Source organism: Loxodonta africana, chromosome 1 (assembly GCF_030014295.1).
Source record: "Loxodonta africana isolate mLoxAfr1 chromosome 1, mLoxAfr1.hap2, whole genome shotgun sequence".
NCBI classification, from domain to species: Eukaryota; Metazoa; Chordata; class Mammalia; order Proboscidea; family Elephantidae; genus Loxodonta; species Loxodonta africana.
Window position 1 is genome coordinate 74,664,722 of NC_087342.1, and position 26,039 is coordinate 74,690,760.

Consider the following 26,039-nt stretch of genomic DNA (forward strand, 5'->3'; position numbering starts at 1 on the left):
TAAATAATCTTAAATAAATAAATAAATAAAAGACACTATTTCTTGAAGCTTCTCTTTATTTTTTCTATTTCCCCTTTCCTCACTCCCGGAAAAAGAAAAAGAAACAAAATCTCTACCTGCAGCAGAGATGAATTCGCTTCTCCCATGGAAAATAACACTTACTAGAGCTCTTCGATTTCGTCCCAAGAGAAACATTCACTAGAGACGGCTACTTCATCCTACTCCAGGAAGCCTTTGAAAACTATTCAGACTGCCCCCGGGAAGGATCTGGTCGATTTGGTCCCTGCTCAAGTCGTGAGAATTTCGCTCCAGAAAGAAAAGGAAAGTCCCGGGTGAATCTTCCTTGCCTGTTCCTAAATCCTGGGCAGATGCCCCTTCTCTGCATTCCGTGAAAACGCCCTGCCGCGTGGATCTCTGTTGGTCCATTTTAGGATTTTATTGTTATTAACAGCTCATGTCCCTCTTTCCCTTCCCTGAGGCCTAGGACTGTGTTGTCTCGTTCTGTACTCCTCTGGTATCCCTGGTGCCCACACACCATGGTGGGTTGCTCAATAATTTCAGTTCATGAATGGGAAAAAGTGTTCAGAATATCATCTTTGCTAGAGATCAGGTCTTGGAAAAATAAACAAAGGCTCTAGCTTTTGCTAACTGGCCAATATATTCTTTTAATCATTACCTGCAGGATTCAAACAGTGGAGGTCACGACGTTCTGATTCTTTCCGAGGTTTCAGGCTGCTCTCTCCGACCCAGCCACCCCCAGAAAAAATGGACTGTGGAGTGGAGAAGCGCAGACGCCACCATCTTCTCCCTACTGATCTGGGGGCAATTGCCATCTCTAAACTAAGTACAGAGTGTGTGGGTCAGCTATACTAAGCGATGCTTAAGGCAGAAGCTGGAAAAAGGAAGCTCCCTTCTAGCTAAGCAAAAAGAAAAAGAAAGAAAAAAGGAATGTTAGGGGAAGATAGTGAAAACTGCGGGGAGGAGGAAAGAAAAGAAAAATATATCATAGTTTTCCTTCTCCTCCAGTAAATCAAATAAATGGAAGAAGAAACTACACACACATTTCATAGAATTAGGCACTTGTGAAGCCGAACATAAAGGTGTGTGATGTCCCAGGGCTGGACAATGGAGAGTCCACTCTTGAAATTCACCCCCGACCTCATGTATCTGGCCTGCAGCTTGACATTACAGGGTCACATCCCTGCAGCTGCCCGGCCCCTAGTGAGGACCCACGGACTTCCAGAGTTCAGTCCTGAGGGTCTGGGGCCCTGGTTCTTAAAGGTAATTTTCTTTCACTAGAGAGGTATACACATGGGACAATATTGAAGAGTTTCTTGAAATCAAATGATCCCTTCCCTCTCGCCAGCCCGCCTGTGTTTATAAAGGAATCGGGTCCATGAGGGAAAACTTTGTTAGGAATAGTACAGCTTGGTTGTTTGTTTTAATACGAAAAAAGTATGAGAGAAAAGAGCGTACCATCACTGTGAGAATTCCCTAGAGGAAAAGACGGCTTTGAGAGTATCCAGCCTGGGGCATCTAGAAAAACTCTATTCTGTAGAAGGAAGGCCAGTTTCATGGTAATTGAGGTTATTGGTTTTGTCGAATATAGGAAAGGCCTTGCTATGAAACAGGGTGGGAAAACATCTGTTTTTGAACTTAGAAAGGAACTAAGTTTATATGGAGAGTCTCCCTGCTAACCCAACATATAAGATCATATATATTGTGACCAAAGCACGAACTCCCCTCCCCTCTGTGTGGTCCTGGGCTGGAAAGCAGTACATCTTGTCCAAAAAAGAAAAAAAAAAAAATCTTGTCCCTAGAGTGGCTGAAACTCTGGTCTTCCACCCGCCCCCGCGATTGCAAGCGCCTCTCCTGTCCCGTTCCTCTCTGTTTCCGTGGTTTCCAAGTGGGTGGAGGCAGGTCTCAAGAGAAGAAGGTGCCCGCCCCACAGATCCCGGTGTGCGTGGAGCAGATGGACCTGGCTCCCTTCAGATTCAGAGCCTGGGATGTCCAGGTTTTCTGTCAAGTGAGGGTTTCAAATGCTTAGAAGGAAAGGTTTCCGCTTTGAAATCGAGCGCTAGGGCCTCGGTTGTCAAGTGTCATCAGAAATCTCCATCAATTTTTTTCATCTTTCCAAAGGTCTTGTTCACCAGGTTTAATTAACATGATGTCGTTAATATGTTAATTCTTAAAAGTGAAAGACTTTAGAGGAATTTTTTATATAACTAATGTAAGGCTAGGTATTTTTTTGTTTGTTTTAAGGCTAAATAAATTTTATAAATTTTAGATGAAAATATCTTTAAAACATATTAAAAAAAAAACATAATGGTTAACATTAAATCAGAGACCTGCAGATATAACAGATGAGAATCTTGGAACATAATATTAAATAGTTAGGACATACCAAGATTATATCAAGATTATTTTTAAACTTCTGAATAGTAGTAAAAAATTTTCATGGGTAAACACTGAGGATTTCCCAGTTAAAACACTTTAATGACTCTTTGGAAAGAAACTGTCCACATTTTGGGGATTTTAGGATTCTTGGGAGGGGACTTTCCCACTGAAAGCATTTGCTGCCCTCCAGTGGGGGTTGGTGTAATGTTGAAAAATGAAAGAAAAGTTCTTAGGAGCATTCACTAAGGTAGGAGGTTTAGGTATGAGGCAGTGCATCCAGGAAGTCTGGTTGGGTCAAACCTTTGTCTCTTTTGGCTTGTGTACAGCAAGGTAAGACTTATAAGCATATTTATGGATTCCTGTGTGTGATAGGGAGCTCTGCTGGCTTTAGTTAGTGGGTGTGTGTGTGTGTGCATGTGTGAGTGTGTGTGTGATATTTGAAAAATCAATGCAACTAAATGGATTTTGCAGGTTGTGCTGGAACATGTGTTGCCCACAAAGTATGTATCAAAATTCATGACTCAAAACATAAATTCAGAAAGACTTCTTGATTCAACATGACTGAAAACACATAGCATCAAAATTTTTTTCAAAGGTCAAAGTAATCATGTCTTGAAAGGCAAAACTATCAATGTTGATAATACTAGATTTAAAGGAAGCAGTAACTATCTAAATCAGCAACTGAAATAATAAAATCCTGACATACAAATTTTAACTCAAAGAAAATTTGGTAATCTCAACTTGACAATGTGTTTCATGTAATTCATAACATACTAAGTAAACTTTTGTAGTACTTTCTCTTTAGGAAATAGAAACAAATCTTTTGTGGCTTTCTATGAGATTTCAAAATTGTCAGGTGTTTATCATGTTTGGGAAATCACTGTTAGAACTCTTACTCTGAAGGCAGATTGCACAAGAATAAAATCAACACTTTAACCCAGTGAACAAGGAAAAGTGTTATTTTAACAGAAGAAACTCAATTCTCTCTTTTGTTTTTTCATATTAAAGTTTTTAAAAATTCTCATGGATTAACTCATCAAACCATCAGCTGTAGCAATATAAGAACTTTGACTATATCAATCAAATTCATTCTTTTAACAAGCCTTTAAAATTTCTTGCCTTTTTTTCATATTTCTCATTTCATAATCCTTCAATACACATACACAAATCCCCGATACACATGAATATACCCTTTTTATGTGGCATACTAACTTTCTATTTGACCTTCTTTTAACTTTCTATAACTTTGAGAATCCATCTAAATTCTTTTCCCATGCTTTTCTTTTTCTCATCTCAGCTACTTAACCTCCTTTTGAGTTTTTACAAGTTTCCTCCAACCTTCTACAACTACCTATATCCATCCAAATTCTTTTAAGAAAACACATTCCATATGTTTAATCTAGTCTGAGTTACTTAAAGACATGTTGGAGACTGCTTTTAATTTGACATATTAAGAAAATGTTACATATTATGGGAAAGATTTTGTCAGAACTAATTCACTTTCATTAATTCTTGGCAATATCAGGACTACTCAATTTCTATAAGCACTTTTTATCATTTTATAATTTAACTTCTTACAATAAGGTCTATGACTCATTGAGTTAATGTTTGTGAATGGTTTGAGATAAGGCTCTAAATTCAGCTTTTTGGGTGTGGTTATCCAATCGCCCCGGCACTATTTGTTGAAAAGACAGTCCTTTCTGTGTTGACTTGCTTGGGCATCGTTGTTTAAAAAAAAAAAACTCAATTGCCTCTGATCAGAAGATTCTGTATTTGACTCTGACTGCCTAAATATCTTACAGAAAAAAAAAAAAAAAAAAAACTTGTATTTTTCATTTACAGAAATTAATTTAATTTTCTAAAATATTTTTGGTTGTAAAAAATAGTATTAACCTGATTTTGTTAATATTTTTCTCTTTGTTTTATTCTTTAAAATGTTTCTAAAATATCTCACTAAGAACAACGGAGTTCTACAGTCTGGAGAAAGAGATTCTACTTTAGACTTTGCCTTCGAAACTGGTTTCGTTCATAGTCAGATACATCTCTTTTGCACCACTGGCCCTGACTAAGGGCTACTTATTCTTCTTTGTGGGAAAAGAAGCTATTTAAAAGAACATAGAAAAAAAAAATTTTTTTTTTTTTTTAGAGGAATATTAATCTCTATCAGTTTATACGGAAGCAAGCCGGTGGCATAGTAATCAGTTCTTCTAGTACCACATTCATCTAAACCTGTTATCTTAACACAATAACTTCTATGTTTCAAAGTTATAAAGAAACTCATAGCAAGATTATAATTTTAGGGATTATAATTTTCTATGTTAGCTACCTATGAGCATTTCAAGAATTGGATCAGTGGTAGAATTTCTAATTTCATTCCCATTATTTTTGAGTATGAAGATGCATGTGCATATTAATTATAAATTAGATATAATATTGTTCTGTGACTTACCTATCCTCTAAAATCAAAAACAGTGCAATGAACTACATTTCTCACATAGGCATCACAACATTTCTTCTTGTTAGGATGTCCTGTTGGTGCCACTTTCAAATGACGCAACATTCTCGACCCCTGAGCTGCTACCAATCTGGTCTAAACTACCTACATCTCTTCCCTGAATTACTGCAATAGCCTAACAACCTTCCTACTGCTGGTTAGCAGCTGCCTGCTAAGCCTGCCTCCAACCTTGTTCTCTGTGTTGTATGCTGGGTTGTGCTACTAGATCCGCTCCTTTTAGGACCAAGGCATTCTTTTCCCCAGCTGCTAGAAGTGTTGCTTCCTCATGGCACAAAGTTGATGCCCTGTCAAGGAATTGCCCTCAGCTGAAAGGAACTGGTCCAATCAAAGTCATCCCCCCCCCACCCACCGCCGAAAGCAGCCCACCATAGTGACTGCTCAATACATGCCTATAAAGGTCTGACTCTCTTGTCTGAACTCTGATGGGCCATCCCATTTCCAGAGCTCCTCATGGAATCAGCTCAGGCCTGTGTCGTTTCCTGTCAACTTTTCCCTTCTAATTCTGCTTCCCTCACTCCCTCACAGGTGCTATTCCCATAGTATTCCCTAATAAACTTCCTGCACACAAATATCTAATCCATGGGAATACAGGTTGTGCCAGGAGTGGTCCAAGAAGCCACACACTAAGTGGGATTTTGTAGCTGGCTTACTGTCCATTCATATGGAAATGAAGACCCCATTCCTAGTAGTAGGTGGAATATGGGTGTCCTCAGTATGTTGTAGTAGTGCAATTGTTAAGACATCCATCTGTGTCAGCCTGGGATAGGATACCAATAGATCCAGTGGATGCAATAATGCAGACATTTAAGAGCTCTGGGGAAGTAGGACTGATGGCTCTCCTCAAATGTCATTGAACCACTAAGAAAAAAAGAAAGAAAAGCTACAGTTGATTAATTTCCAGAGTACCTCTGTGAAAGCATCTAAAGAGGCTTTTATCTCCTGAGCCTTATATTGTCCATGTATGTTTGGACTGTCAGGACATCTGTAGAGGATAACACTGTATTAATACATCATGTTAATTAGACCAACTGGACAAAACATTTAGAAAGAAGAAAAAAAAAATGATGGTGGCTCCTGATGCCTACCTGCAGGGCCAGATATATGGGATGGGAGTGGATTGCAAGACTGGACTCTATACAGTCCATCCCTGGGACATCCAACATCCTTATATTCTGCCTCACACATATCTAACTCTTTGCAATGATACAGGGAAGTTAATCTCTCACACAGGAATGTATTGCTGTTTCCTCGTGACTGAACTGAGACGCAATTCCAAGTCGCGAAGTCAAGAGCAGGTATTGCCAGATTGTTCCCAAGGAAACCTTCCCAAAGTAACTAAATGGAACCTAGACAACAAAGACTCCTTAAACCAATCATGTATTCCCATATAGTATGTTTCCCACCTTTGGCAATGATGTAATTTTCCTTAATTTACTATTTTCTGTAAGAGTATATTAGAGACTCCCTGATTATTATTCTGTGGATTCTGGTAGTCACTAGTCCCCAGTGCACACTGGAAGATACTTCATTGCAATGACTGTCTTTGTTTTTGTTTTTGCTTAATAAAAATCTCTTTTGATTAAATTTGTTTCTGTGGTCTTCTCCTACGATGTAGAAGATGGTGACAGTCAAGGTAGTGAGAAGTAATCAGAGACTGCATATATTTTAAAGATAGAGACAAGAGACATTTCTGACAAAGTAGATGTGAGGTGTGAGAGAAAGAGTGGAATCGATGATGGCTTGAAGGTTTTTTGCGTGAAAAAATCAAAGAACTGAGTTGCCATTAATGGAAATGGATATAGCAGGATTATTGTGAGTTGTAGGCAGGTAAACCAAAAAAACAAACCCTTTACTGTCAAGTGGCTAAGTGCTCGGCTGCTAATGAAACAGTCACCAGCTTGAACTCTCTGGCCATCCCACGGGAGAAAGATATGGCATTTGGTTTCCATGAAGATTCAAACCGTACCAAACCCATTGCCGATGAGTCAACCCTGTCTCAAACTAAGTTATATGACAGTGTACAACTGCCCCATTCTGTTGCCAAGGTTGGTAGATTCCGAACCCCGACTTTCTTGTTAGCAACTAAGCTCCATAAAGTTTACAGCCTTGGAAACCTCATGGGGCAGTTCTAGTCTGTCCTATAGGGTCATTATGAGATGATTTAGGCATATAGATGAGTTAAACCATGAGAATGGGTGATATTACCAGGGAGTAAGTGTATACAGAAAAGAAATTCAAGGACCAATCTATGAGACACTCTACTTTAGAACAGGTAGAGAGAGGCAAAAGACTCAAAAAATGTTGAATAGGGTTTGCCAGAGAGGTAAGTCGAAAGACTGTCAGGACAGCAGTGTCCTGGAAAGAAAAAAAGAAGTTTTCAGACAGTAAGTGTGTTTATTGACACTGAGAAGTTGTCTTAGTTTCTTAGAGCTGCTGTAACAGAAATCCCACAAGTGGTTTTCTTTATGGAACAGAAATCTCTTTTCTCACAAGCTTGAACGTTGGAAGTCCAATTTCAGGGCACAACTCAAAGGAAGGTGCTCTTTCTCTCTATCAGGCCTGGGGAAAATCCTTGTCTCAGTTTCTCTAACTCCAGGGTTCCTGGATTCCTGGATGATCCTCACATGTGCTTCTGTCCTCTCAGTGCCTAATGTGTTCTTTGTGTATCTCATAAGTGGTTACATCTAAGACACACCCTATACTGATATGGCCTCATTAACAAAACAAAGAAAATCCAATTCCCAAATGAGATTAAGTCCCCATTACGTGGGTTTTCATTCCAACACGTATTGAGGGGACACAACTGAATCCATAAGAGAAGTCAAAGAAGAGAAGGTCTTGAAAAAGTGAGAAGAGTCATTGGTAATCTTGACAGGAAGTTTCCATGAACTGGGGGTGTCAAAAAGGCAGAATGTAGTGGATTTCAAAACAGCAGGAGGGAAACTGGAGATAGCAAATCTGGACAACACTTTAGAGGAGAATGTTGTATAAAGTTCTCTGAGAAATAGGGCAATACCTAGAGGGAAATGTTGGGTCAAGAGAAGCATTTTTAAGATAGGAGACAAAAGGTATATTTGAGCGATCGTGGGAGTAGCACGATAGTCAGGAGAAAATCAAGAGGTTTCACACATTAACTCTGACTGTGGCACTGTTCTAGGATCTGCAGATCCAGAAAAGGAAAAAAGAAAATCTGTCTTCATGGACAGAGATTATATTGGAAGCCAAATGATAGCTTAAAAAAAAGAAAGAAAGAAGGAAGGAAAATATGCATTGTATTTGACTGGGATTACTATAAAACCAGAAGTATCTATTTCAGTGGTAAGAAAAGACCTTGCAAAGGATGAGGAGACAGGTAGAGGATATAATCAGGTAGAGAAAATACTTGACAGTCACGTGGGGACACAGTACATTGGACCCTGAAGAAAGGACAAGTAGAAGGATCATATACACATCCCGTTCCCAATGACATCCCCTCTACTAGCTTCCTTTTCTTTACTAAAATTTCTATCTTAAGGCATTATGTCACTTGTTCCAAAAACTGTTTGTTTCTTCTCTTTACCATGCTCACTTTTGAGGGGGAGCAAATCAGGTAGGTGTCACTATGGAGGATTAAAGACATAGAGCTGACATTTGATCTAGATTTTATATCAGAATATCTATTTTCAAACTGCAGCTGAGTGTTAAGTGAGTGCAGCAAAGTTTTGTTTTCTTTTTTTAAAAATCTGTCATGGATTGAATTGTATCCCCCCAACATATCTGCCAACATAGCTAGGTCATGATTCCCTGGTATGATTGTCCACCGTTTTATCTTCTGATGTAATTTACCTATACATTGTAACTCCTATCACTCTGAATTAGGGGCAGTTATAACGATGAGGTCTTCAAGATTAGTTAGTGTCCTAAGCCAAACTCTTTTGAGATATAAAAGAGAGAAGTGAGCAGAGAGACATGGGATCCTCATACCACCAAGAAGTCTGTGCCAGGAACTATGTTTGCTGTCTCCCTCTTCACTCATCCGAAGGAGACTGGCATTAACCCAATCTTAACTATGACCAAGAAACACTATTTTTTTCAAGCTTCTCTCTATGTTTTCTAATTCCTCTTTTTGCACTCCCACAAAAAGAAAAAGAAAAGAAACTACCTCCAGCACAAATGAACTTCTCTCCTCCATTGCAAAATAAGATGTTCTAGAGCTTATCTATTTCGTCCAGAGAGAAAAACTCACTAGATAGTGCTCCTTCATCCTGCCTACCCCAAGAAGTCTTTGAGAAGGATATTGAGACCTGGGAAAGCATCAGGTTGATCAGCGCATGAGGATTCCTCCCCAGATGGGAAGGAGGATCTCTGGTGGATCCGCCCAGTGTATTCCTAATTCCTGAGGAGATGCCTGTTGTATGTGCTCCGTGAAAGGCTAAAGTTGATTAATTTCCAACTTAGGGCAAAATGTAAAGGCAGAGTACCTCTGTGAAAGCATCCAAAGAGACCTTTTTCCTCCTGAGCCATACATGGCCCATGGATATTTAGAGTGTCAGGACATTTGGAGAGGATAACATTGGTTCACTATATTAATGACATATGATTCATAGCCGAATCAATAGTGATCCAGCTCCAAAATCCCATTTACTATATGGTTTCTTGGACACTCCTGGCACAAGCTGTATTCACGTGAATTAGGTATTTGTGTGCAGGAAGTTTATTAAGGAATGCTATGGGAACAATACCTGTGAGGGAAGCAGTATTAGACGGGGAAAAGTTGACAGGCAACAACAGATGCCTGAGGTGATTCCATAAGGAGCTCTGAAAATGGGATGGCCCTTCACAGTTGAGGCAAGAGAATCAGAACTTTATAGGCATGTATTGAGCAGTCATTACTGTAGGCTGCTTTCAAAGAGGGAACATGACCTTGAATGAGACAGTTCCTTTCAGCTGAGGGCAATTCCTTGAGAGGGCCTCCACTTGGTGCCACGAGGTAGCAACACTCCTGGCAGCTGAGGAAATGAATGCCTTGGTCCTGAAAAGAAAGAAATCTGGGTGGCACAACCCAGCACCCAAAACAGAGATCAAGGTTGGAGACAGGCTTAGCAGGCAGCTGCTAACCAGCAGTAGGATGATTGTTAGGTTATTACAGTAATTCAGGCAAGAGATGCAGGTAGTTTGGGCCAGATTGGTAGCAGTTCAGGAGTTAAGAATTTTGTATCATTTTGAAATAGCACCAAGAGGACATCCTGACACAGAGAAATGTTGTGATGACTACATGAGAAGTATATTTTGCTGTCCTGGTTTTGATTTTAGAGCATAGGTAAGTCATAAAACAGTATTGTACCCAATTTATAATTGATATGCACATAAATCTTCATACTCAGAAATAATGGCAATGAATTTAGAAATTCTACCATTGATCCAATTCTTGAAATGGTCTTAGGGAATGAAACTAGAAAAATATATTCCCTAGAATTATAATCATCCTATAACTATTTCTTTTATGTAGAATTTGGAGATATGGAAGTTATTTACTATATTAAAAAATATTTTAAGTGAATGTGGTATTAGAGGAATTGATTACAGAACCAATGGCTTGCTTTCATTTAAAATGGTAGAGATTAATATTCCTCTATATTATTTGAAATGGCTTCTTTTCCCACAAGTAAGAATTAGTAATTCTTAGTCGGGGCCAGTGGTGTGAAGGAAATCCATGTGCCTGTGGATGAAATTAATTTTGAAGACAGTGTGTAAAGGACAATCTGTCCCAATGGCTGTAGAACTCTGTTGTCCTTAATGAGCTATTTTCAAAATATTTTAAAGACTAAAACAAAAAGAAAACTATTGAGAAAATTAAAGAAGTGCTATTTGTTCTGACCCAAAATATTCATTTTAGAAAATTAGATCAATTTCTATAAATGAAAATAAGCAACTACTTTTTTTTTCTGTAAGATATTTACGCAGTCAGCATGAAACATAGAATCTTCTGATTCATAACCAAGTGATGGTTTCTGACTCATCGCAACCCATTTCACAAAAATACAAAGGTAATTCAACACAGAAAATGTAGCTTTTTCAACAAATATTGCTGGGACAGTTGGATATCCACATAAAAAAGATGAATTTAGAGCCTTACCTCCAATGGTACATAAACATTAACTCAGAGTGGATCATAGACCTAAATATAAGAGCTTAAATTATAAAAGTTTTAGGTGAAGACGTTGGAAAAAATCTTTGCGATGTTGGGTGAGGCAGAGTTCTTAAATATAACACCAAAAGCACTATCCATAAAGGAAAAAATTGAAAAACTGGACTGGATCAAAATTAAAATCTTTTGCCCTTCAGAAGACACCATTTGGGAAATGAAAAGAGAAACCATACACAGGGAGAAAATATCTGTAAATCATGTAACTCATGAAGGACTTGTATCCGGAATACCTAAAGAACATTTACAAATCAATAATAATAAGATAAACTACCAAATCTAAAACTCACAAAGTATTTGAATGGACTTTTCTCCAAAGAAGACATACAAATGGCTAATGAGGACTAGAAAAGATGTTCAACATCAGTCATTAAAAAAAAAAAAAAAAATCCAAATCCATTGCTGTCGAGTCAATTCCAACTCATAGGGACCATAGGAAAGAGTTGAACTGCCCTACAGGGTTTCCAAGGAGTGGCTAGTGGATTCAAACTGCTGACCTTTTGGTTAGCAGCTGTAGCTCTTAACCACTATGCCACCAGTGCTCCTCATAGTCAATATGCACGCACAAATGAAACCCCAATGAGATACCATTACACACCTATTTGTATTTCCTTACCAGAAAACATAGATGATAACCCGTGTTGCCAAGGATGTAGAGAAATTGGCACTCTCATACAGTGCTGGTGGGAATGTAAAATGACACAGCCACTTTAGAACACAGTTTGACAGCTTTTTAAAGCGTTATTATGATTTTTATGCATTGTTACAGATTGAATTGTACCCTCCAAAAATATGGGTTGTAAATTTTAAACCCTATACCTGTGGAAATGGAACACATAAACATCGATATCCTAGGCATTAGTGAGCTGAAATGGACTGGTATTGGCCATTTTGAATCGGACATTCATATAGTCTACTGTGCTGGGAATGACAACTCAAAGAGGATTGGTGTTGCATTCATCCTCAAAAAGAACATTTCAAGATCTATCCTGAAGTACAATGCTGTCAGTGATAGGATAATATCCATACGCCTACAAGGAAGACCAGTTAATACGACTATTATTCAAATTTAGGCACCAACCACCAGGGTCAAAGATGAAGAAATAGAAGATTTTTATCAGCTGCTGCAGTCTGAAATTGATGGAACATGCAATCAAGATGCATTGATGATTACTGGCGATTGGAATGCAAAAGTTGGAAACAAAGAAGGACCAGTAGTTGGAAAATACGGCCTTGGTGATAGAAACAATGCTGGAGATCAAATGATAGAATTTTGCAAGACCAACGACTTCTTCATTGCAAACACCTTCTTTCCCCAACATAACCGGCGACTATACACATGGACCTCGCCAGATGCAACAGACAGAAATCAAATTGACTACATCTGTGGAAAGAGACGATGGAAAAGCTCAATCTCATCAGTCAGAACAAGGCCAGGGGCCTTCTGTGCAACAGACCATCAATTGTTCATATGCAAGTTCAAGCTGAAACTGAAGAAAATCAGAGCAAGTCCACTAGAGCCAAAATATGACCTTGAGTATATCCCGCCTGAATTTAGAGACCATCTCAAGAACAGATTTGATGCACTGAACACTAGTGACTGAAGACCAGATGAGTTGTGGAATGACATCAAGGACACCATCCATGAAGAAAGCAAGAGGTCACTGAAAAGACAGGAAAGAAAGAAAAGACCAAGATGGATGTCAGAGGAGACTCTGAAACTTGCTCTTGAGTGTCGAGCAGCTATAGGAAAAGGAAGAATTGAGGAAGTAAAAGAACTGAACAGAAGATTTCAAAGGACCTCTCGAGAAGACAAAGAAGAGTATTATAATGACATGTGCAAAGAGCTGGAGATGGAAAACCAAAAGGGAAGAATGTGCTGGGTGTTTCTCAAGGTGAGAGAACTGAAGAAAAAATTCAAGCCTCGAGTTGCAATAGTGAAGGATTCCATGGGGAAAATATTAAATGACATAGGAAGCATCAAAAGAAGATGGAAGGAATACACAGAGTCATTATACCAAAAAGAATTAGTCGATATTCAACCACTTCAAGAGGTGGCATATGATCAGGAACCGATGGTACTGAAGGAAGAAGCCCAAGCTGCTCTGAAGGCACTGACGAAAAACAAGGCTCCAGGAATTGATGGAATATCAATTGAGATGTTTCAACAAACAGATGCAGCACTGGAGGTGCTCACTACTCTATGCCAAGAAATATGGAAGACAGCGTCCTGGCCAACTGACTGAAAGACATCCATATTTATGCTTATTCCCAAGAAAGGTGATCCAACTGAATGTGGAAATTATAGAACAATATCATTAATATCACATGCAAGCAAAATTTTGCTAAAGGTCATTCAAAAATGGCTGCACAGTATATCAACAGGGAACTGCCAGAAATTCAGGCTGGATTCAGAAGAGGACGTGGAACCAGGGCTATCATTGCTGATGTCAGATGGATCCTGGCTGAAAGCAGAGAGTGCCAGAAGGATGTTTACCTGTGTTTTATTGAGTATGCAAAGGCATTCGACTGTGTGGATCATAACAAACTATGGATAGCACTGCAAAGAATGGGAATTCCTGAGCACTTAATTGTTCTCGTGAGGAACCTTTACATATATCAAGAGGCAGTTGTTCGGACAGAACAAGGAGATACTGATTGGTTTAAAGTCAAGCAAAGGTGGGTGTCAGGGTTGTATTCTTTCACCATACCTATTTAATCTGTGTGCTTAACAGATAATACGAGAAGGTGGACTATAGGAAGAAGATCAGGGCATCAGGATTAGAGGAAGACTCATTAACAACCTGCATTATGCAGATGACACAACCTTGCTTGCTGAAAGTGAAGAGAACTTGAAGCACTTACTAATGAAGATCAAAGACCACAGCCTTCAGTATGGATTGCACCTCAACATAAAGAAAACAAAAATCCTCACAACTGGACCAATGAGCAACATCATGATAAACGGAGAAAATATTGAAGTTGTCAAGGATTTCATTTTACTTGGATCCACAATCAACAGCCATGGAAGCAGCAGTCAAGAAATCCAAAGACGCATTGCATTGGGTAAATCTGCTGCAAAGAACCTCTTCAAAGTGTTGAAGAGCAAAGATGTCACCCTGAAGACTAAGGTGCGCCTGACCCAACCCATGGTATTTTCAATCACATCATATGCATGTGAAAGCTGGACAAAGGACAAGGAAGACTGAAGAAGAGTTGATGCCTTTGAATTGTGGTGTTGGCGAAGAATATTGAATATACCATTGGCTGCCAAAAGAAGGAACAAAAGTTTCTTGGAAGAAGTGCGGCCAGAATGCTCCTTAGAGGCAAAGGCGGCGAGACTGGCATCTTACACACTTTGCACATGTTTTCAGGAGGGATCAGTCCCTGGAGAAGGACATCATGCTTGGCAGAGTACAGGGTCAGCAGAAAAGAGGAAGACCCTCAAAGAGGTGGACTAACACAGTGGCTACAACAATGAGCTCAAGCATAACAATGATTGTAAGGATGGCGCAGGAACGGCCAGTGTTTCGTCCTGTTGTGCATAGAGTCAATATGAGTTGGAACCGGCTTGACGGCACCTAACAACAACAACAAAAACAACAACAACAACATACCTGTGAATGAAATCCCATTTGGGAATAGGGTTTGTTTTCTGGGTCAGGGAGGCCAGATCAGCATAAGGTTTATCCTAAATCTACTTACACTTGAGATAAAAACAGCAGATTAGACACAGAAAGAAGGAAGCACACTCTGGGGGAAGACAGATGCTACCAGAAAACAACAGAAGGAGGTGAATCTGTAAACAAGCACAGGAAGTAGAAGGATTGAAGGCTGCTAAGAGCTGAGGTTGGTTCCACTAGGGATTGAACCCAGGATCTTCTGCGTGTAAAGCAGATGTGCTAACCACTACACCATGGAACCACAGGAAATATACTGCCATGGACTGCCAGAAGAACTAACAAATCTGTCTTGGAAGAAGTACAGCCAGAATGCTCATTAGAACCAAGAATGGCAAGACTTCGTCTCACATACTTTGGACGTGTTATCAGGAGGGACCAGTCCTTGGAGAAGGACATTATGCCTGGTAAATTAGAGGGCCAGCGAAAAACAGAAAGACCTTCGACGAGATGGGCTGACGCAGTGGCTGCTGCAATGACCTCAAGCATAACAACAATTGTGAGGATGGTGCAGGACCCAGCATCACTTCGTTCTGTTGTAGGGTGTGCCATGAGTCAGAACGAACTCCAAGGCACCTGAAAAAAACAACAGAAAGCTGATCTAGAAGAAGAAGGACTTCCCCCAGAGACACACATAGAATTTGGCCTTCAGGACCCCTGAACTGTGAGAAAGAAAAAGAAAAACTCTCTTCTTTAAGCCACACACTTGTGATATTTCAGTCACAGCAGTAATAGGAAACTAAGACATCATTATGTCAGTATGTCAGGAACCACTTCTGTTTTGCTACCTTTGTATTGGCAGTGACTGGCGCACAATAGTACATCAGTACCCGTTGCCATCAAGCACAGGGTTTCTATGGAGCAGCTGATATTTTAGTTTTGCGGCTGAGTTCTTAACCACTACACCACCAGTGTTCCTACTACATCAACATCTCGGCTAAACATTGGAGGAAATCCTTCAGCTCTCTTGGGGAGGTGAGGTGGACACAAAATTTTAGGGTGGTGTGAAGCCTATGGAGATGTGGCTAGTCTAAAGATTAAATCTTTCCCTCAGGAGCAATTCTCTGTGGGGCCAAGCAATTTCCAATCTTCTCTCAGGATCAGTTCTTCACTGATTGGAAAACCCATTTAACTAAACTTGTCTTTGGTTTGGGATCGTGTCATTACCCCAAAAGTATGAAGGACAAATACGTAAGCTGTTGGATTTAAAAAATAGCAATATCTGGATGGAATTATGTTTTTATGTTTATCTTGTCTGGAAATGCAAAAATGAATCCTTCTTATTGGATTATTGTGAAATCCAAATCTTTCAGAAGGATGGTGGGCCATCCCAAGTTTTGTATTGATTTCCTATGCTAATCAGGCCTCCTTGTCTTCATTTACCCCTGAAAGGAGCTCAATCTGTTTAAGTTGTATTTCCAACAGCCTTAAAATTTTGGTGCTTATATTGTGCACTTTTAGGTCAAATAATCTGTGAGTTTCTTATGCGCAGGGTGCTGATTCAGCCTAGCCTACCCACATGGTCCAGTCTGCATATTCAGAAATGCTGGCTGTGATGTGAGGAAGTTGTTACTTGATGGCTGCTGATGGGAAAGCTGATCCCAAACAGTGTGAAGGGAAAAAAAAGTTAAAAACCTATCTTTCTGATAATAGAAACTAACCTGGAAGTGAGGGCTATCCTGGGGTAAAAATCATCACGAAGGTATAATAAAGCAAGAAGAAAGTTTCTGCTTCGTAAACGTTCAACAAGGCAAAAATGGGAAACAAATAAGCATAGTGTCAGAACCATGTCTGCCCGAGTCCCAGGACTGTTACAGAATCATCAGTATATAATAACATTACAAATGAGTAAAATCATTAAAGGTTTCACCTTTTCAGATTGGCTAAAAATTGCTGAATACACGTGATTCTACATTTTGAATTGTCTTTCTTAATAATCCTTGGTTCTGGTTTGAGTAACGACAGTCAGGAAGGTCTTACAGACCAACAGACCTTGCTAGTTACTAAATACTAATAAGCAAAGGGAAACCCTGGTGCCACAGTGGTTACGTGCTACAGCTGCTAACCAGGAGGTCCTTAGTTCAAATCTACCAGGTGCTCCTTGGAAACTCTATGGTGGCAGTTCTACCCTGTCCTATAGGATCACTATGAGTCAGAATCGACTTGACAGCAGTGGGTTTTTAATAGACAAAGATAACAGTGGAAAATATGTAGATCTTCTGTGCTCTGTTTAAGAATTGTTTATGTAAAAGTATCCCTAAAAGATGTTTTCTAGGTTTTCCTAACTATTCTTTTTATACCTCAGGACCCAGTGGATGTGTCCTTGTGAGTCCAGCTCCAGCTAGATCACATTCTTCATACTCAAGGACAGGGAATAATGGCTCCAATTTGAACTTCTAGGTTAAGAGGACCCAATTCTCTTCACCTCTTCTGCCAACACATTCAGCTATGATAACCATGGCTCAGTAAAAAGGAACCCGAAGCATGAAATCCAGTTACATCTGTTTCAGTATAAGATATAATATATTGTTACAGGAAATGGATAATCAATAATCATCTAGATCTCATTTTCATCATCTCCTAGATAAGAAATTTAAGCCAGAATGCTCCTTAGAATGGAGGATGGTAAGACTTTGTCTTACATGTTTTGAACACCTTACCAGGAGAGACCCTCAACAAGATGGATTGACAAAGTGGATGCAACAAGAGCACATACAGTAAGGATTTTGAAGATGGTACCGGACCAGGCAGTGTTTCCTTCTGTTGTACGTGAGGGTGTTATTTGAACAGCACCTAAAAACAACAAAACAACAATAACACTCTGTGCCAGGGATTGTTTTCCTACAAAGGCCACTGCAGTAAACAAACACAAACAGAAGTCTTTGCCCTCATAGACCTTACATTCCAGTGATACAGAAACACAGTACATAAAATGATTTAGTAAATTACATTGTTGCTATTGTTAGGTGCCCTCGAGTCAGTTCTGACACATATGGGCCCTATATACAACAAAACGAAACACTGCTTGGTCCTGAGCCATCCTCACAATCTTTGTTATGCTTGAGCCCCTTGTTGCAGCCACTATGTCAATCCATCTTGTTGAGGGTCTTCCTCTTTTTCACTGACCCTCTACTTTACCAAGCATGACATCCTTCCTCAGGGACTGATTGATCCCTCCTGAAAATATGTCCAAAGTATATAAGACGTAGTCTCACCATCCTTGATTCTAAGAAGCTGTACTTCTTCCAAGACAGATTTGTTCATTCTTTTGGCAACTCATGGCTTATCCGATATTCTTCGTCAACATCACAATTTAAAGGCAACAATTCTTCTTTGGTCTTCCTTATTCATTGTCCAGCATTCGAATACATATGAAGCAATTGAAAACACCATGACTTCGGTCAGGTGCACCTTAGTCTTCAAGGTGACTGCTTTACTTTTCAATACTTTAAAGAGGTTTTTTGCAGCAGATTTTCCCAATGCATTGTGTCTTTTGATTCCTTGACTTCTGCTTCCTTGGGTGTTGATTGTGGACACGAGCAAAATGAAAAACCCTTGACAACTTCAATCTTTTCTCCATTTCTTATCATGTTGCTTTTTGGTCTAATTGTGAGGATTTTTGTTTTCTTTATGTTGAGGTATAATCCGTATTGAAGGCTGTAGTGTTTGATTTTCATCGGTAGGTGCTTCAAATCCTCTTTACTTTCAGCAAGCAAGGTTATGTCATCCTTGCAATGCAGGTTGTGAATGAGTCATGCTCCAATCTTCATGCCCTGTTCTTCTTCATATAATCCAGCTTCTCAGATTATTTTGTCAGCATACAGATGGAATAGTATGGTGAAAGGATACAACCCTGATGCACACTTCTCCTGACTCTAAACCACTCATTATCCCCTTGTTCTGTTTAAAAGACTGCCTCTTGATTTATGTACAGGTCCTCCCGAACACAATTAAGTGTTATGAAATTCCCATTCTTCACAATGTTATCCATCATTTTTTTATGATCCATTCAGCCAAATGCCTATGCATAGTCAATAAAACACAGGTAAATATCTTTCTAGTATTCTCTGCTTTCAGCCAGGATCCATCTGATATCAGCAATGATATCCTTGGTTCTGTGTCCTCTTCTGAATCTGGCTTGAATTTCTGGTAGTTCTCTGTTGATTTACTGCTGTAGCCACTTTCGAATGATCATCAGGAAAATTTTTCTTGTGTATGACATTAATGATATTGTTCAACAATTTCCATATTTGGTTGGATCACCTTTCTTGGAAATAGGCATAAATATAGATCTCTTCCAATTGGTTGGCCATGTAGCTGTCTTTTTAAATTTCTTGGCATAGATTAATGAGCATTTCCAGTGCTGCATTCGTTTGTTGAAATATCTCAATTGGTAGTAGAGTCGACCTCAATGACGTGGATAGAGTTAACCTTTCGGGACCTTCATCTGCTGATGGGAAATGACTCAAATTAGAAGAAACAGCTGCAAACATCCATTAATACTAGGAACTTGGAATGTAAGAAGTATGACTCTAGGAAAATTAGAAATCATCAAAAATGAAATGTAACACATAAACATTGATATCCTAGGCATTAGTGAGTGGCAATGGACTGGTATTGGCCATTTTGAATTGAACATTCATATAGTACACTATGCTAGGAATGACAAATTGAAGAGAAATGCTGTTGCATTCATTGTCAAAAAGATAATTACAAAATCTATCCTGAAGTACATTGTTGTCGGTGATAATGTCTACACTGAAGACACTGGAGAAAATTAGAACAAAACCTCAAGAGCCAAAGTACGACCTTGAGTATATCCTATTGAACTTGGAGACCATCTCAAGAATAGATATGATGCATGAAAAACTAATGACTGAAGACCAGAGAAGTTGTGGAATGATAACAGGACACCATACATGAAGAAAGCAACAGGTCTTTAAAAAGACGGGAAAGAAAGAAGAGACCAAAATGGACATCAGAAGACACTCTCAAACTTGCTCCTGAACATCAAGTAGCTAAAGGAAAAGGAAGAAATGATGAAGTAAAAGGGCTGAAGAGAATATTTCAAAGGGCAGTTTGAGAAGACAAAATAAATATTATAATGATATGTGCAAAAGTTTAGAGATAGAAGACCAAAAGGAAAGAAGAAGCTCATTAGTTCTCAAACTGAAAAAACTGAAGAAAAAACTCAAGCTTTAAGTTGCAATAGTGAAGGATTCCATGGGGAAAAAGTAAACGATGCAGGAAGCATCAGAAGAATATGGAAGGAATACACAGAGACACTATACCAAAAAGAAGTGGTTGACATTCAACCACTTGAGGAGGTGGCATATTATCAGGAACCAATGGCACTGAAGGCATTGATGAAAAACCAGGTTCCAGGAATTTACAGAATTTGAAGTAAATTAAATAGTTAATTAAAAGCAGAGAAAGGTTTTGCAGAAGAAAACAGTTTTTAAAGATTATAAGGGTGGGAAGGGAGGAAGACGGGTATTCACTAAATAGATGGTAGAAAAGAATTATCTTAGGTGAAGAGAAAGACAACACACGATACTGGGGAAGTCAGCACAACTGAACCAAACCAAAAGCTATCAAAAATTGCCTAAATACAACCACACGCTTCAAGGGACCGAGTAGCAGTGGCAGGGGTCTGGAGAGCATGTTTTTAGGGGACATCTAGCTCAACTGGCATAGCAAAGTTTATCAAGAAAACATTCTGGATCCCACATTGGTGAGTGACTCCTGATGTCTTAAAAGCTAGCTATTGGTCATCTAAGATGCATCAATTGGTCCCAACCTGCCTTGAACAAAGGGGAATGAAGAACACCAAAGACACAAGGAAAATATGAGCTCAAGAGACAGAAAGGACCACATAAACTAGAGACTCCATCAGCCTGAGACCAGAAGAACTAGATGGTGCCCGGCTACCAAGGACCACCCTAACAGGGAACACAACAGAGAGTCCCTGACGGAGCAGGACAAAAGTGGGGTGCAGAACTCAAATTCTAGTAAATAGATGAGACTTAATAGTCTGACTGAGACTGGAGGGACCCTGTAAGACATGGCCCCTGGACTCTCTGTTAGTCCGAAAGTAAAACCATTCCAATAGCAAACTCTTCAGACAAAGATTAGACTGGACTATAAGACATAAAATGATACTCATGAGGAGTGTGCTTCTTAGTTCAAGTAGATACATGAGACTAAATGGGTAGCTCCTGTCTGGAGGCAAGATGAGAAGGCAGAAATGGATAGGAGCTGGTTGAATGGACACGGGAAATCCGGGTTGCAAAAGAGAAGTGTGCTATCACATTTCAGGGAGAGCAACTATGGTCACATAACAATGTGTGTATAAACTTTTGAATGAGAATCTAACTTGAACTGTAAAGTTTCATTTAAAGCACAATTTTGAAAAAAGTAGCTAAGTGCTTTGGAGAACAAAATCACAGATGAGAATAAGGAGTTCAGGAGTAGGGGAAGCCTGGAAGTTCAGGGTGTCTTCACTAATAATGTGCTATCTGAAGAAGTAGAGTTAGTTGTATACATATACGGAAAAGAGCATTGCAACCTAAGGGAAAAGTCAGTGCAAAGGCTCTGAGGCAGAACGATGTCTGATGTATTTAAAGTGGAGCAACCGTCATTGTAACTGTAGCAGCATGAGCAAGGGGAAGAGCAAATTGAGTGGGGTGCAGAGAGCTTATGCAGAGCCTTGGAGGTCATTACAAGGATTTTGACTTTTTTTTTTCTTTTCTGAGTACAGTAGGAAGCCAAACTGAGAGTAAAACAAGGATTAATCATTAGGTTTTAAATGTTCTGTAGAAAGTATCTTATTTAAGGAAATGGAGGTAAACTCAAGACATATTAAGAAGGAACCCTGGTGGCACAGTGGTTAACAGCTCAGTGCTAACCAGAAGACCAGCAATTCTAACCCACCTGCCACTCCTTGGAGACCCTACGGGGTCACTATGGTCAGAATGGACTCCACAACAGGTAATTATATTCCACATCAGAGAATATTATGTCACGGGCCAGGCTACTAGTACTGAAAGTGCTGAGAAGTGGCCATATTCCAGATATATTTTGAAGATAATGCAAAAAAGATATTCTGAGTGATTGAATATGGGGAATAGAGCAAAAACAGAGTCAATGAAGTCCGAAATTCTTTGTCATAAAGAGCCAGAAGGAAGAAGATGCAGGTAAATGAGATAGGAATCAATATGGTTAGAACATTTTCAGAGGATAGCTATGAATTCCACTTTGGGATATGTTAAGTTTAAGTCATTTATTATAAGACTTCTAAAAGGAGATATCCTGTAGGCTAAGAGATACACAATGGTACTCAAAAAAAGAACATATGAAATATAAACCATGAGGTGATGAGCTTAGGCAGGTGAATAGAATAAATAGAGAAGAGAAGAGGCCTAAGGATTGAGCTCTGAGACTGTCCAATGTTTACCCAAAAGCCAAAGAGGTCTTTGAATCAAAATGGGCAACGTCATGTTTCTTTCCTACTTGTCATATTCAGATTAAAATCTAACCTCCATAGTGTGGAGGACCCTGCTTGACCTCCCTGATCCTGCACCTGTTATTCTGCTTACTTTCTCTTCTCTGCCCACTCTGGTTCACACCTACCACTGAAGCTCCCCACACTCCAATTGCTCTCAATTCCATATTCACCTAGGCCAGAATCCCCTCTCCATTCAACTGCTCTTTAACCACCTCACTTTTTTTTAAGCAGAAAAGTATAAGTTAGCCACCAATTCCCCCAGCAAGTCCTGATCATTAGGACTGGGTGTGTTGCCCCTTTTCTGTGCTCCTGTGAGAAAATCCTGTGATTTTTATCTGTAATTCTACTCAGCAATTTTATTGTAACTAAATTACTTTGAGAAAATTTGTCATAATGATTGGTTTAGGTGCCCCTTCTCCCCTTCTATTTTGCCATTTCTCATAGGACGTCAGGTACTTCCAATGATTACCATGAGAATGGGCTGCTCAAAAATTTCTTTAAAATAAATATTCAACCAAAGTTTGACAAAGATTACCAAACATATGTGCTAAATGGAATCGCTCTTTATCCCGCTGATCTGATTTCAAAACAAAGAGGGTGAGTGAGGCTGGAGATTCTGCTAGTGAGAAACGTGCTTTTCCCTTGTTTACCCACGCTATTGTCATCATGTACGCGACATTTCTCAGAGTCTTAGAAGGCTCTCTTTTGTCATGAGTTTCTAGTACTTCGGGAAAAACACATTTTGGCTCCTGAGCATCTTTAACTGGACTCAGCCTTAACAAAATTTAATTTTAGAAAGTAATAGACAACAGATTGTTTCCAATACCCGGGTAAAGACAGTGACTTAAGACAGTTGAGATGGAATGAATAACAAAGAGTCTTTTGGGGCGGGGCGGGGGGGGGGAGCTTAACCAGGCTTTACTGAAAACGGAAAACTGGGCGAACCAAAGATTATGTACAGGACTGTGCACTCGTAGCAAAACAAAAAACGAGGGATGGTGTCGCCAGGAGGGAAGGAGAGAGCGAGAGCGAGGAGAGGGGGTGCGGATTCCCCCCCCATTTTTTTTTTCTTTAAAAAACCAACACAAGAAAACACACACGCACACAATCAACGTTTGTTCCCGAGTAGAAACATGAATAGGGCAGAATTAAACTCTGTTTTTCTCTCTTCCAAAGACAAAAACAAACAACTAAAGGAAAAGGGAACGCAGGGTTGCGGCTGCGCCCCGGCGGAATCCCGGCTTGCGGCGGTGTACAAAGGGGCTGCTGGGGCGCACCGGTTTCTGCAACACAGGCCGGCCACTCGCGGGTTACAGAGGCATCTCCAGGGCTAGCGGTCAAGCATTCGCCCTCCGGGTAGCTGTGGATCCAGCCTGTGGACTCCGAGGCTCCCTCTCCAAGTCCTGGGCACCCTGGGGAGATCTCGGGGACCGCGCCCTCTGCAAGTCCTGGGCGTCCCCTCCAAGTCCCGTGTGCCCACGGGGGCTTCTAAGGTCCGCGCCCTTTCCTGGTCCAGAGCGCTCACGCCCCCATTCCCAAGCTTGCCTCTTAGGGTGTGGACTGCGCATGAGCCCCTCTAGTGGGCTCAGTACGAAGGCACCTGGTGCTGGGAAAGCAGCTTGCAGCCGCTCTTGACTTGACTGGGGGCCTTCTGCTTGAGCCCAGCCACCCGCTCCGTCAACAAGGTTGGCGGTGGACGCCAGCTCCGCGTTCTGGCTATTAAGAGTCTTCACTTTCTCCTCCAGGAGCGAGATGCTCTCCAGCTTGCGCTTGCGGTACTTGGAGGAAGCGAAAGGATGGCGCAGCCGTTTGCGTTCTGCCTTAATGTGCACTTGCGTGTCCCCGTCGATGGGCGACTACTGCCGGCTCTCGCCGAAGCTCAGGACCACAGGCACCGCCTGCGGCTCGTCTTTGGCCTCTGTGAGGCGTGGCAGCCGCCCCAGAACGCCATGTGGGGGCGGCGGAAGGGCACGAGCTCTGAGGGGGCGGCGAAGGCCACTGTGGGGGTGCCACCTGCTGCAGCCAAGCGGCCCACGTAGCTGCTCGAGTTTACACTTTCCAGAGCAGAAAATATGACTCTTACCCAGAACCCAGTGCCCTCAAGTCGAAACCAAAAGAATACCAAACCCACTACTACCATCTAGTCGATTCCGATTCCTAGCGACCCTATAGAACAGAGTAGAACTGCCCCATAGAGTTCCCAAGGAGCACCTGGAAGATTCGAACTGCTGACCTCTTGGTTAGCAGCCATAGCACTTAACCACTACGCCACCAGGGCTTCCTCTTATACAACAGAGGAGTTCGTTTGACGTCTAATACATTCATTCGCCACAGAGTCCACTTCCATAAGGTACCCACTACTCCCACGACCTTCTCTTGGCAGACAACTGGGCACAGGCCTACACCCACACTCTCTGCCCCCCGTTGTCTCCCGCTAGTGCCAGGGCACAAAGTGCAGAAGGCATGCTGAGCTCGGCCGGTTTGTCCCAGTCCCTAAAGGATCAAGTCCAGTCATGGGGAATTAAAGATCATAGCGCCTTACACCGGCAGAGAAACGAGCCTAGTGTTTCTTAAAACGTGTTTTGGAACTTGACCGAGATTTCCCTACCCAGTGTTTGTGAAGGAATTGGGACCCTCTGAGTAGCATTTCTTGGCTATGATTTACTTTGATACTGTTAATCCTAACAATCGGAAAGTGTAATGGGGGGGGGGAGCTCCTCGATCATGAAAATGTCTTGAAGAAAAGCAGAAATTTCAGACTGATCAACTTTGAAACCGAATATTGCTTTCACGTGTAAGTTTCCGTGGTGTAGTGGTTATCACGTTCGTCTAACACGCGAAAGGTCCCCGGGTGGAAACAAATTTCTCATTCTTTTTGTGAATTCTGAATTTACCTCCAGAAACTCTTTATCTGAACATGCTTCAACCAAGCCCCTAATCTTTACCCTCCATTTGTAGCGCCAGAATTTAAATTAAAAGTATAATGTAGTTGACTTGCCTCCTAGCCCGCCCCCAGATGCTTGTCAGGTACTCCATTTTAGATTGGGTTACAAAATTTCTGCAGCCGCTAGAAAGGCGAGCTCTCCATCCTCTTCGGGCACAGGATTCAGAGTGAAGAGTCCTGAGACAATAGTGTGGTTGCTGTATGCAAAACAAACAAACAAAAAACCATACCGTCCAGTCAATTGCGACTCACAGTGATGCTATAAGAGAGCATAACAGCACCATTGATTTTCCCAGAGCGGCTCTTGGACTCGAACTGCTTGCCTTTTGCATAACACCCCAGCTGTTAACCAAATCGCTACCAAGGCTTGGGACATGGAAGAAATCAAAAAACAAACTCGTTGCCGGTCCAGTGGATTCCAACCCATAGCGAACCTAGAGTACAGGGAAAAGTGTCCCATAGGCTTCCAAGGAGCTGCTGGTGGATTTGAACAGCTGACCTTGTAGTTAGCAGCCGTACCTCTTAACTACACTACCAAAAAAAAAAAAAACCTATTGCCCTAGAATGAATTCTAACTGGTAGCAACCTTACAGCAGAGAGTAGAGCTGCCCCAAAGCGTTTCCAAGGAGCACCTGGTGGATTCCAACTGGTGACCTTTTGGTTAGCAGCCATAGCGTTTTACTACACTCCCAGGGTTTCCAAAAATGAAACAGCAGATCTTAAAAGATATGCAGGTGCAGGGCCAGGAGTAGTGAGGCTAAGGCAGGGCGCATGTACTAGAATCGATTTTTACATACAAGTTTGGTAAGGGG

The 26,039-nt window shown here is 40.8% G+C and overlaps 1 non-coding gene across 1 annotated transcript; it reads right to left on the reverse strand.

Annotated features, from left to right (window-relative positions):
* Window positions 1–14,947: 14,947 nt before the first annotated feature.
* On the reverse strand, window positions 14,948–15,020 carry TRNAV-UAC (transfer RNA valine (anticodon UAC)). Its single transcript has one exon. It is a non-coding gene; the product is annotated as a tRNA-Val (tRNA).
* Between the last annotated feature and the right edge of the window lie 11,019 nt (window positions 15,021–26,039).